A 13820-nucleotide genomic window follows, 5' to 3' on the forward strand; every position below is an offset into this window, starting at 1 on the left:
CTCAGACTGGATTTTTATTTCAGCAATTTTTTTTTTTTTTTTTTTTTTTTTTTTTTTTTTGGTGAGAGGTTTTTTCTACTTTTTTCCTTACTGCAACAATTGCTTCTGACAGCAATTTTGACCTTTATCTCTTCATAAAGAACTCTGGGGATATCTGAAATGTGCAAAAAAGTGCATTTCATTTCTGCTAAGCTTTGAGCCCTCAGACTGAATCATAAGTCTTACAGAGGTCCAGATCTGTACAAGTCACAGCTTTAGAGAACTCCTGAACCTGTCGCTCTACACACTGAGATCTTCAGAGCCATGCAAATTCAGAAAAAATATTTGAATACCAAAGTTATATCACATTCTTGCAGTTACTTTTTGAAAATAGCAGGCAGATGTATGATTTTCAATTACAGCACTGCTAAAGACTGATAACATTGCTAAAAATATATTCAAATAGCTTGTCAAATTTGGAGATCCTTTCCATACATTTACGACAAAACTCGTCTTGTGCATTCGATATATTTTTCTTGAAAATGTGCTTTCTTACTTGCTGTGTTCCATCAAGAGCACATGGGTTATTGTGCAGAAACTATTGGACATTAGAAACTGCAGCTATGTAACTTTGTGGGAGTGGGAGTCTCCATTATTCATACCTATATCGCCCATGGCAATTGCATATGCTTATATCAAGTGATACCTCACCAGGTGACACATCCTGCTACCCCTTCACTTCTGAGGCGCTCAAAGTAACTCACCACCTAAATGTCGCCTCTGATGTTCCCTATGCAACCTTTAGATATCAATGAAGATCTGAAGCAAGGTACAACATTTTAAGCATTCTTGCTTTTAGAATCTGCGAGAGTAGCAAAATATTGTAATATATTCTTACTCTGTGGGGTTGTAACAATAATAATAAGGTACATGTAAAAATATGTGTACATGTTGCTCTAAATCTTTGATATTGTCAGACATTTACTTAAGATTTTTATGAACTTGAACTAAGTATCCATTAATAACATGCTGAATTAGACAAGAAATGTTTCTGTATTTTTAATCTTGTTCGCATACACATTAGCCTCAAATGTAAGGTCTTTTCTCCTAAGCATTGCAAGAAGAGGGTGGTTTTAGACTGATCATACACATATACCCTTTCCTCACTGTAGGAAAAGGGAAAAAATGGTCTCAACTCTTTCTTATCTGCACAGTTGTGCTTGTATCATCTGTAGTAGGGTGCTGGGAGGGAAGGGGTGGAGTTGGTTTACAATACCTCATTAGCTCTTTCTGCCCTTCAACTGAGAAAACATGGATTAGAACTTGTCAGGAATACGTGAAATACAGACTTTCTCCTTCCGCTTACGAAGAGGTTTGCCTACCTGTTGTTCCAAATTTCAGTAAGATTTTCAAAATTTGAAATAGAGTAAGCATTCTGCTAGTCTAATTTTCATATTAAAGCACTTGCTCTTGTAACCACTGTGGTACAGTAGGATAATTATTATTGCCAAGAAGATATGTTGCTAAAACAAAGCCAAATAAATGAGTTATCCATTTCTCAGCATTCCCTTGATTTCTATTCCTTAACTAAAATACAGACTGAATAAACACAAATTTTGGTCCTTAATACCACTTTACCATACCTAGATGAATTAGTAGTCCAATTTTTGCAGTTATATACAAAGAAGAGTATTTCACATTGAAATTCAGACTGAATATGTAATAGCTTAAAATCTTCGTTTGGCACATTTTGTCATTTATCAAGTTATTCTCGTAGCAAAGGTTTTTAACTTATACTTACTTCACTTCCTCTTAATTTTCTAATACAAAAATAAATGAACACAGAATCTGTAATTTTTGGGCAAAATAACTTGCATTGCTTATATTTTTTCAGATGTTTTTGCATCTTAAATAGAATTTTCTGTTGACAGTTGTCTGATGTTTTCCCTGGTTTTAGATTAGGTATTTGTCATTCAGAGAATATTTGGATAATTTACCCAGCAGAATCTTATACATATTGAGTGTACTAATTTAAAGTATAATGGTTCTTAAACCTTTATAGCCAGTTAAGTACTCTTTCCAAGTATAGGAATATAAACAATTTATCAGGAGGTGAAAATACAACCGATGTGCTAGTTTGTGGTACAAATCCATTGTCAGGTCTTTTAAATGGAGGTAAATGGGAGATAACTTGCTCTTTTTTATACAGGTCCGTTTGCCTTGTACTTAACTGCAGGGTTAAAGGATTTCTTTCAGCTTCAGGACTCACTGCAGAAGGAATGATGGAGCAGTGCCTGGAAGGCCATATGGCTTTATATCTCCTCCTGGCAAAGCATGCAAGATGAGCCAAGAGGCAGTCAAAAAGTGAGCCATGTTGCTCATAACAATTGAAATGTCCAGCTGGAATCTCAGTCTCATCTCTTCTCACAATTTACAGGGCAACGTGATGTTGCCTCCATTTCTGTCTGTCTAATCCATGGAAAAGTCTTTTTACAAACCATCTGTGCTGGAACAGGTTTTATGATAGGAGTTCACCTAATATATATACCCTTAATGACTTTGGCTAAACTATCTTGAGAATCCATTCCCATTAATTAATTATCTTGAAGTGCAGAATTAGGAAAATGTGAAGCTCTCTGAAAACTGGTCAAAAAAATAGGTCAAAACTTTGACCTATTTGCCAGCACTTTGATGGGTCTGCCAAACTAATCCTGAAAAAATTAACATTGTAATTTATTTGAAATTCGTCCATATTTCTCTTGCAATTCTCTGTTCAAGTAATTTAGAAATAATAAAAAGCATCAGGATTTGTTTGTTTTGATTCAGCATCAAGAGGCAGGCAATTTTTTTCTAATTTTTGTTACTATTTCACTTGTAAATTGGTTGCATCATTTTCTGTGTTAATCTTCATATGTGCTTTGAAATTCAGCTATGGCAAACATGCCCTGGTGACAAGCCCTTGCATTAACTGGATTGAAAAATAGTATTATTTTTTACACATCCATTACAGAACTAACTCATAAAATTATTAAATATACTATGTCAACAATTTTCAATCCAGTTTGTGCTTGGTTAACAAGATCTCTTTGAAAGAGAGAGATGCTTTACACAGTACTTCTGATAAATTAGGTACATTTTTCAATTTTTAAGCAATATCTTTCATATCGTTATGATGATCTTATTGTATGTTATATGCAGACATAACACTACATTGCTGTTTAATATTTGAAATACTCTTTGTGTAAAATATATCTTAAGTCTCCCTCATTGCCACATGAATTGCCACATGAATTGCTACATGAAAACTGCTGTAAAAATAGAGTAGTAAGATATTTCTCTGTCAGTTATTAGGACCAAGTGGTAATTCTTTCTGGTAGGTATGGCCATTATTTAGCCTGATACCTCCTTCCTAAAATACAAGAGCATATCACATCAGCTGATATGCCCACAATTAAAAGTTCTTTATGAATAAGCACAACTGCAAGCAGCAGTAGGACAGTAATTGAATTCTGTGCAATTTCTGCATGGTTATTTCAGTGGAGAGAGAGTGCTTGTGCATTGTTGGTATTAAAGAGCTTATCCAAAAAGGTCAATGCAGTGGATGTGATTCCTTGCTTCAAGTTTTATCATCCTCAGTAGTGTGTTATATGTAGTCTTCTTTGAATCTTAAAACTAATAACTTCAGTACTTCCAGAGCTGGGGTCTTAAGACCTCTTCCCCTTATTTCTGCACTCAGTGTGTTTTTTTCTACTTTCTACCTTCTTCAGACTCTAAAAGTTTTTTCCATTTGAGTCTTGATCCAGCTTTTCTTCTTTTCTTTTTCTTTCCCTCAGTCTGAGCTCAGGAAGACTATTTCTACCTCAGATACAAGGTACAGCTCATGTTAGCTCATATCTGAGGTTGTTTTGATCTAACGTGGAAAGCATCATTTCTGTCTGTAACTGACAGACAAAAAGAAAAATATACTTTGTACTTTAATAAATAGTCTGATTTTTTTTTGGTACCATAGATAAAATACATGCAGCTAATTTCCTTTCCTTGTTTGTTCATGATCTAAATTTGGAGGGAATTTTAAGGTCCAGTACCTTATTTTTGATGTGGTGCTGGCAGGAACACCTGGACTGGTGTCGTGCTGGCTTCTTCCAGGGCGGCCTTCAAAAAGAAGCCACCACAAGTCTCTTTTTCTCATGAAAGCACAATGGTCTCTAGCCACTGTCACTTTAGAGGTGATATGAAAAGGATGAAAGGGAGCACTAAATCAGTGTTTTCCAGGTGGGAGTTATGGAGGGGGAGCAGGATTACAGCAGTGACTATGCAGAGCAGTGTCCAATCCACTTGGTATGAGCCTCAGCTCGCTGCCTTAGTATTTCATCTCAATGCTAACTTTTACCCCAGAGCATCTGTAGTGATTCTGGACACATAATGAAATAGGTTTCAATTATCAATAGCTATTTGGCAGTGGTACTGCAGTCCTCTGCTTACTTTGGTGCTTATCGGCTCTTTATTTTACCTTATATGTAGTTTAAATACAAGTTTGGACCTTTCCACTCTTTCTAGAAAATTGGCACTGAAAAATAGGAGAAAAAGATATTCTGTTTTAATTCTCAAATATTTTATCCCCTTCCCATCCCACCCAACCCAACCTCATGACATATCAGAGGACCTGGAACTACAAGCAGTTGATTGATTTAACTGTTGAGGTAGAGTCTGAGTGGGAAGAGGTAATTAGTGTTTTCATGGTGGTGTGCAGAAGTGTTAGTGTTTAAACATTAATCCAGTGCCATCTGTCCTGCTGCTGTTACCCACATGCTGTTGGCCAGTACAGGCAACGTAGCTACTACCCAAATGTTCAGAGCAGGGAAGGAGAAGTGATTTCCTTTTGTAGGAGAGACATCCCAAGAGTCAAAGAAATGGTGTTATTCAGAGGTATATAAGTAGGTTTTAGAGGTATAGGAGTGGGTTTGAAGGATGCAGCATAAATCTTCAAAAGATGGCTCTAATTCTTTGTCTTTAGCTCTATCTAAAGCTAATACTTCATTTAACTTCAAAAACAGCTGCTGTGCATGCACTGTGACATTCACAAGGCTGCTGCTGGGCGCTAAGCATTATTAAATTACCCACAACATCTGGACTTTTAGCAAGTCTCTGACAAGACATTAAGATTTTATTTTTACCCCTCTTTTCCCTGATGTTCAGACAGCTCACTAATATTGTCAGGAATATACTGTTCTAAGGGGTGAAGGAGAAAATAGGGGCAAAAAGTGAGAAACCTATTTTAACTTGATTAAATACAAAAACATAGTTTAAAAGAAAGAGAAGAGCAGTGAGATCTTTCTTGTGTTCTCCTTTATTTCAGAGTTGCAGAGAACACTTAGATGTAGAAATTCAACAGCATGCGGATGTTTTAAAGGTGTTGAAATAACAGCAAAGAGATTTGTCAAACCTAGGGATAAGAAGTAATTTGATTGTAGACTTAGATTCTCTCTTCAGCTAAGTTATCTTTAAAAAGTCTGAGTTCTATCAGTTTCGTTATTGAGGCTCTATGGGAAATTAGCCTGTTTCTGTTTGTGAAAGAGATTCTTTCAAGTGAATAGTCAGGCTTGGAAACATTTGTGTTTGCCCATGAAAATTATTTGTTCATATGAAATTGTGAACCTCTTAGATAGCAATTTCTGGTTTATATCTATTAGATGACTAGTATTAAAAAAAAAAAAAAAATCAGTTTTATGGAATATCCCCTCACATATCTTTAGAATATCAGAAATTGCATCTCAGTGTTATGTTGCAACTAGTATTGTTTTCTAAAAACATTAATATTGAAGTTAAATTTCTATTTATTGCGCTGCTCCAAGTCCTATAAAAATAGACATTTCCAAAACCAACTTCAGTGTAACACTGAAACTTTAAAAATACATTGGAAAATAGCAATTAATAACCACAGCTAGAACACTGCTGCTTTTTTGTGCTTGTTTATAAAAGAATTAGTTTATTTGCCTTTTTTTTACCTCCATTTAGAACATGAGTTTCAAGTTCCATATTATGCCAATACTAGATATGTTTAATTGTGCCATTTGTAGATGGGCAAAGCTGTCTTGATGTAATTTGTCTCAAGCACGTACAGGATATTTAAAGGTATATTCATTATGGATTAAAAAAATTTCTTTAGTACATAAATATATGTCTGAAAATAACTTCTTTTTCCTTAGGCTATTCTTAGAGTGATAAATATTGCAGCTGTAACTGAATTATGAACAGATGGCATTGAATTAATGACTAGCTGAATATTTTTCAATTTTGACTAGATTTCTTCCTGTGAAAAAAAGCACTCCATAAATCTGAAATTAATTAGTCACTGGGAATAGTTATCACTCACTGAATCGCTAACATGAGTTAGAGATCAAAATAATACAGAGTGAGCATTTTTTTCCAAATAAAAATTAAGGACTACCTTGCCTTTAAAATAAGTTATTACAACATTAGAGTTCCAAAACTTCATGATTTTGCTTTTGTGTTATTCTAAACATGTATTTTGGTTGTAGAAGTTGTTTTGTTGCTCTTTTATCATACATATTACCAAGGCGCCTCCTATCCATTTTGTTTCCTGTACAGAATAAGAAGCCAGGTGCTAATTTAGCACACCTATTTTTCTCTAGCTGAGCGATTCTGGTTGGCTTGCCATACTTCCGATGCGAGGGCTTTCAGCTGGTCCAGATGAAAATTCCACCTATGCTGCAGGTCTTGTCTCTGAATTTGTACATCCATCTGCATCTAGATTGTACTTCTTTCCAGATACAGAATCATACGTTCTTTTAGGGTCACTTCAGATTTCCCAAGGGTATCAATATAGCCTCCATAAGTAGGGTATTTCAAAGGTAGACAATCTGGCAGTGGTTCAAATCACAAAGATACAGAATTTCAGTGTCAGCTGGGTAACCAGCCGAGGTAGATGTCTTCATCAGTGAATTGAATTGCATCTTATGTGTTACAAGTCAACAATGAACTCCACTGAGAACCTTAATCAAAAGAGACACTTCCAGAAGCTAAGAGACCAAATATGCTTTTATCCTGCTTCTGCAGCTTTCTGGCCCTTGTCCCACTGTCAAGGGCAAGGAGACAAGTAATTCCCTAAATGGATAATGCAGAAATCCTGAGAGCTGGGTTAAGCCCTCATCATCTTGTGCCATCATCATAGTGGAGGCTAGTTGCTCAGAAATCTGGAAATGCATTTCACTGATCTGCCAAGCAGCAGAATGGTTTAAAACTATCATTTTCTGGTCATCACGCTATATTTTTTTCTCTTGTTTTTCTACCCATTAGTACCAAGTGGTAGCCTTGTAAATGAGTCGTGTATCTTTTAGTATTTTGTACATTCTTTCATTAAATCTTTCTCAGTTAAAGTGTAGTTATATGAAATGGTAAGACCTTTTGCATAGATAGCTTCAGGATATTTTTACTCTCTAGCTAAAGCAGATAATCAGAGAAACAGTTTGTAAAAAATAGACTTTTTAGTCTTCCTTATAGAGTAGCTAGCAGTATTGAATGAATATAAAAATGTAAAATAGGGGTTCTTTAACATTTCTTTTTCAAGAAAGCTTCTAAGTACTCTGGTAGTTCGTATCCTTTGTTTCAGTCTTCTCTCTCAAAGTGTGATTAATTAAATTCTTTATCTCAAAAATTTTGATTTGCATTCAGAAACATTAAAATGGTCTAATTCACTACATTGTGAGCAATATTATAAAATATTTTTGAGTCACAACACATTTTATTTGAAGTCCATGGGAAACTGCCAAAAGCATTTGGAAGAACAATTTTTTTAATAAAGTTGGGGGGGAAAAAAAGGAAGATGCAAATCTAACCTCTTAATAACAAGGGTACATAAAGAATATATTGGCAAGGTGGAGATTGGTCAAAGGTTGGACTCCATGATTTTGGAGGTCTTTCCAACCTGAATGATTCTGTGATTCTGTGAATATGAGCAAAAATATTTGCTAGCTTTTAATTTATATTAATGAAACACAAAAAAATGTTCAATATGTCTGGAGGGTAGAAAAAAATCTCAGAATAACTGTCTAATGCTTACAGAGAATATTACAAGCAAGAAAGACAAAACTGAAATGCTTTAGTTTCTAAATCTTAACCAAGTAAGATCCACAACAGTTGCTTAAAAAGGTCACAGGATAAAATGAGTAAGAGGAAAGGTAAGGAACCATTGGATTACATGAATGTATTTCACTTCATCCAATTTCATTTTCAGTCCAGTTACCTCAGAATGATAAAGCAGGATGCATAAAGGTCCTTGCAGTACTAGCACGTATTTCAGACAGCATGCAGATGAGAGATGAGGTGTCAAAAGATGCAGATAGGTCAAACATCAGATCTGTTTTTAAGAACAAAGCAGAGATGTAGAGATTTATACATCAGTCACTTTTCAGTAGAATTTCTGGTAAATTGGTAGAACATTCAATGGAGGAGTCTGGCTAAAAGTCTGACCTAAAGGAAATATATAATGATAAACAGTAACAGGTTTAGCAAGGAATGATTGACCTTATGATCTGTGAGATGTTCTATTTCCCAAGGAGAAATTCAACAGTCCTGTTTTGTCTTTGAGTTTCCTCTATCTAATGAAGACGTTTCATACTCCCCTTACTATTTCCACATGCTCTTGCTGTTTGATTTGAATGTGGTGTTCATCAAGTACAGCAGGTAGTCATGTGTCTCACTATGAACTGTTCTGTCTTTTTTAAACTCATTTCTCACCAGTTGAATGTGCAGTTACTTAGAAGCAACTGTATTTTCATAAAACATGTAGTGACCAAACAGCATAACTATAGACTTACAGCCTAGCTCAGCTAACAGAGACAGTGGAAATATTCCCACTAATTTTGTATGGAAAAGTGGTGCCCAGACTGCTTCAATAAGACTCAGATTCTAAAAGGTGTAGGATCAGCTTTGTAAATTATTTATGTTGTAAAAACCAATCACATCACAGAAAGCTAGAAATGACAAGGTTAAGGATAAGGCTGAAAACTTGTAAAATTCTCTTAGGATTTAGTAATATTCAGATTGCATTCATCATGAGTAAGAAAAATTGATAAGCTTTCTACTCCCATTCACATCTTGTAGTACACAAAATATGTTAGAGTTATAAATAATACAGCTGCTTGAGCTGGACTTTTGAGCTTGTCAATGAAAGCTAAGTTGATAAATGCAACTACAAGAAAAATTTAACATATTGTGGCTATTTATTGATCTCACAAAGAAAGATTCCTGGACAATAAAGGAAAACATGCATAGGAAAGATAATGTAATAGATCTGGTAATAAAAAATATATATTTATTTATCATTTAACCTACTATTTACTTTATATTTTAAAATACTTTATTTAATAATCTAGTTTAAATGTAAAATATCTGTTTACATATAGCCACATATATTATTAATATGTTTATTATATATTATTTGTTTATGTTTATAATGTGTCTATAGTATTATGAGAAAAATTAGTCCAATAGAAAAGTCATCTTGCCACAAGCCTCAGTTCAAGAATCTAGATCATGTTTTGAGTAAATTAAACTTAATGGGATTATAAGTAGAGCAAAACATACAGTGTGAATTCCTACAGATACATTTTGGTGCCTGACATATCTTCCTGTGTCTTGCTTGGCTTTCTTATCTAGGGACCCATATAAGCAATTAAAATGTTGTAGCTAAAATTACAGACAATGCACATCCTTTTAACCATTACAGAAGCAAAATAAATGTGTTGACTTAAAGCTCAAACAACCTTCAAGAAGTAAAGAATCACATTTTACTTTCATTCACCCATGTGTATTGCTCATAGCTGATGAAATTATGAACAGCTGTATCTAATCAGACCAAAGGTCTGTTCAGCCATGTAGTTTCTGAGTCTCATGGAAAATACCATATGTTAGGAATAGTAGGAGGAAAAGTGCAGAATTGCTCTTGAGCTGTTGTGGCCTCATGCAGAAGTAGCATGGAGAGTGCTGTCTGCTGCAATTTTTATCCAACTTCTACGTACTATTTTCATAGTTCCACTGTCAAGATGCACCAGGAAGACAGACTGCAGGAAAGAGGTATTGTATCCATTGCAGAGGTGACAGGCAATATGTCAGATGTGTTTTTCAGTGAAAATGATATACCATATAAATGGTGGACTCGACAGTGTCAGGTTAAGGCTGGACTTGATGATCTTAGAGGTCTTTTATAACCATAATGATTCTATGATTCTATGAAGTTCCTAGAAGTGAAATCTGCCTGAGAGGGGAGAATTTTCTGTCAGATTTCATTTGACAAAGTCTTAAACCTGTAACACCACTAATCTTTCTTGGATATTAGTGGGTCTGTAGATTATGATGAAGGAAGTGTCCTGCCTGATTCAGATGGTTCTACTGAGTTTCCTCTTATTATAATGTGTGGCTTATTCCTATGCTAATAATTTTTGTCGACAGCTGTTATTGTTTGCTCTCAAAAAGGGTAACAAATGTGTGCTTTGCTTCTTCTGGCCTAGCACTTGCTCCAGCTTCCCTTGTCTGAGTAGAGAATCATTCAGACTAGGAAACCTTAAAGACCAACCTCTCCTAGAAGCAGTAGCTTTCTGACATCTCTACAGCATGGCCATCAACTATTGACAAACTAAGCTAAGGGGTTTTTTACCTTCTACTTTCATGCTTTTTAGATATAATGAAGGTGGTCCCTTCCCTTCCTCAGCAAACGAAACACAGAATATGTTCTGATTGCTGTGAATCTTTGATTCCTCAATGCTTCTATTCAGCTGGTATGAATCCTTCATTTGCATTATTGCTCTTGCATTCACTGAAATTTTTTTGAGATCTCTGGTAGTAAAAAAAACCATAATGTCTAACATTCCTATGAATATTAAAAAAAAATTATCTAGGTATACACTTCACAAATAGTGATTTTAGACACAGATGAGTGTTGAATCTTCATTAAAAATGCTTTATCTCTTTTATCTCCAATCTCAGAAGCATCAACACATTCTCATTAAAGTAACTTTGTCATCCAGATAAACTCAACATGTAATAAATTTTAAATAACCCATCTTTCATTGAAGAACCAGAAGAAAATATATTGAACTTTATTATGTTTACTATTTACAAGGATCAATCTGTAGTAATTTCATTTGAATTCTAATCCCTATATTTAATTTAAGGTTGTTGATTTTTTATCTTTTTCTGTGTCTGAATTTTTTGTGTGGTGGGTGGACATGGAAGGTGATGGAGAAATCAGACACAGCTGCTAGTGTTTGTAGTCATGTCTAAACCTTGTAAGATGGCAAGTTCTTGTTACTATTTATTATCATACCTAATAGTGGTTCTAGTTAGTATTTCTGAATCATAATGACTGTAAGTCATCATTGACTTTAAAATGCAAAATGTTAGAACACACATTCTTCATGTTGTTACTATGACATTTCTTAATGAGTAAGTCAAAATCTCTACAAATTCAAAACAGTACAGTTCTTGTTTTGAAATTTATTCTCTAGTACTGTTAATCCAGATTAAAGAACCATTATTTTCTGTATTTTTATTGTGTGTACTGCCCAACATTTTCATTTAATGCAACTTCATTATAGTTAAAATGAACAATTTTAGGCTTTGAACCATTTTAAATGTAGCTGGTTTAATGACAGTTTCAATTATACAACTGCTGTGCAACAAGCATGTGTTATAAACCATCATTACATGCCATGTATGTATGAATATGAAACATATATTTTTCATCTATATACTTTAAATGAAAGGAATTTCACAGAAACATAATAATTTAATTGATAATTATACAACTGAATTTACAAATAAATAGTTTTCCTGAACACAAGATGAGAAAAGAGTTTGTCATGGACATCCCTTGAACCTGATTAAAACTGTTAGCAGAGACAACTCCATGTCTAGTATGAAGTAGATCAGTAGTACAGTAAGGAGTAGCAAAGCTAAACAGCTTTTCTTATAGTCATGTGTTTGATAGAAATTACCTTTCCAAACAGAATTTAGAAGATAGATTTTCTTCTGTGATTCTCTGGACTGAAGTATGCATTATTCAAGCAGATATGATTTGCTGAAAATAGTGATTGCTCTACAAGTTTGAGATTAGAAATTCAAAATATTTCCTTTGTTCATGCATGATATTCTAAGACTTGATGCATTGTTTTTGTTAGTAGTGCTGTTAAAGATTCAGACATTTTATGAGATGTGCGTGTTTGTGGAGTGTTTTTGGAACAGAGCAATTTGCTTTACAACTAAGAAGATAATACCCAAATACATTGTAAATGCAACTGCTTGCTCCTATTTCAACTGGGAAATGAAAATGCAATGAAACAGAATTCCATTTTGATAGCATTGATTACTCTGTAGGTAGCTTAACTTTTCAAAACCTGTTTTATAACATTCTCACCTGGTTCTATGTCAAAGAGACAGATTTAACATGTGTTATGTTTTTTAGTACTCTCTCAGGTACCTTGAATACACTAGCTACCATTTCAGCAGTAAGCAAGGAACACCAATTACTAAGTCCTGATTGCAACATGAAGTAAAAGCCCATTTATTTTAGCATTAAAATTTATTTACTTCCTGTGATGATACTTTGGACTAGCTGAATTCTATGTGTGCTTTTATGCAATGTGATTCTGAAGCAGCACACATGCTGAACATCTAAAATACATGCATTTCTTAGTCAAAGTTCCAGATCATTGTTAAGTAATTTTTCATAAAAACCTATATTATACTAAATGCATCATAAGTTTTAAAAAGCAGTTATTGAAACATGATATGTCACTTACAGTGATATATAATGAGTAAGAATGTGTCAGGTCTTTTCTCTTTTTGATTTCTGACACATTTTCTGTTAATTTCTCTTCCTTACAGAGCTAACAACTTTGATGGGTGTAAATTATCAACGTCACAGTATTTACAATGCCACTTACTTTTAGGTGGCTAAGCTATCATCAGCTCTTACATAAAGATGGAACTATTTAATATTAAGTTATTTGCAATTATCCTTTGGTTTTCTGAACCATAAGTATGGTTGCAGGATAAGGGCATCCCCAACTTCCTGCATTTGGTTTGCATGGGAAGGTTCAGGTAGTTTGGGGAGGGTACAGTTACATGGGTGGCTTCTCTGAGAAGCTGCCAGAAGCGTCATCCGTGTCCCACAGACTGACTACAGTGCAAAAGAATAGAGCATCCTATGCAATTGTATTGGTAACATGCATCACTAGGTAATTGATGGCACTTTAAACAAATAATTCACGTATGTCTGCAGGGCACCACTATCAAGGACATCACCCACCTTTGGAAAGTATTTAGGAGTAATGGATGAATTGCATTAGAGAGATATTTATGAATATATATTGTGATTACAATTACCTGATGGACTGTTAGACTTGTTATACCTTTTTTCAGTGAGCATTCTGAAATGTTTAAGAGATAGAGCATTTATCCCATGGCTAACATTAGATTACCTGAAATCTGCGCCTGTGTGTTTTTACAATGATTTTGTATTTTTTCAAAACAAAGCCTAATTAACATATTTTTAAAAAATTTCAGCTGTAGAGAAACATTTACAGAATCGACATGTCTAAATTCAACAAAATGCATCATCACAAGTATTTTGATAATTCCTTTTCATATTTTTTTCCTTCGTGAATTAAAACAGCCAGAAGTTTTTTACATTACAAACATAAGTTCATCCGAAAGTAGGAGGAGTTGTTTTGATTACACAAAGGAATTTCACAGAAACATAATAATTTAATTGAGAATTATACAACTGAATTTACAAATAAATAGTTTTCCTGAACACAAGA

The 13820-nt window shown here is 34.3% G+C and overlaps 1 protein-coding gene across 2 annotated transcripts in view; it reads left to right on the forward strand.

The window, feature by feature from the left end:
• The window catches only part of SGCZ (sarcoglycan zeta), a 421638-nt gene that overhangs the window by 346377 nt on the left and 61441 nt on the right, over window positions 1-13820 (forward strand). The gene's annotated exons all lie outside the window — the stretch shown is intronic.

The sequence above is a fragment of the Corvus kubaryi genome, unplaced genomic scaffold, assembly GCF_017639235.1.
Source record: "Corvus kubaryi isolate FWS band 111438036 unplaced genomic scaffold, C.kubaryi_AGA036_p1.0 split1-131, whole genome shotgun sequence".
Taxonomy (NCBI): Eukaryota; Metazoa; Chordata; class Aves; order Passeriformes; family Corvidae; genus Corvus; species Corvus kubaryi.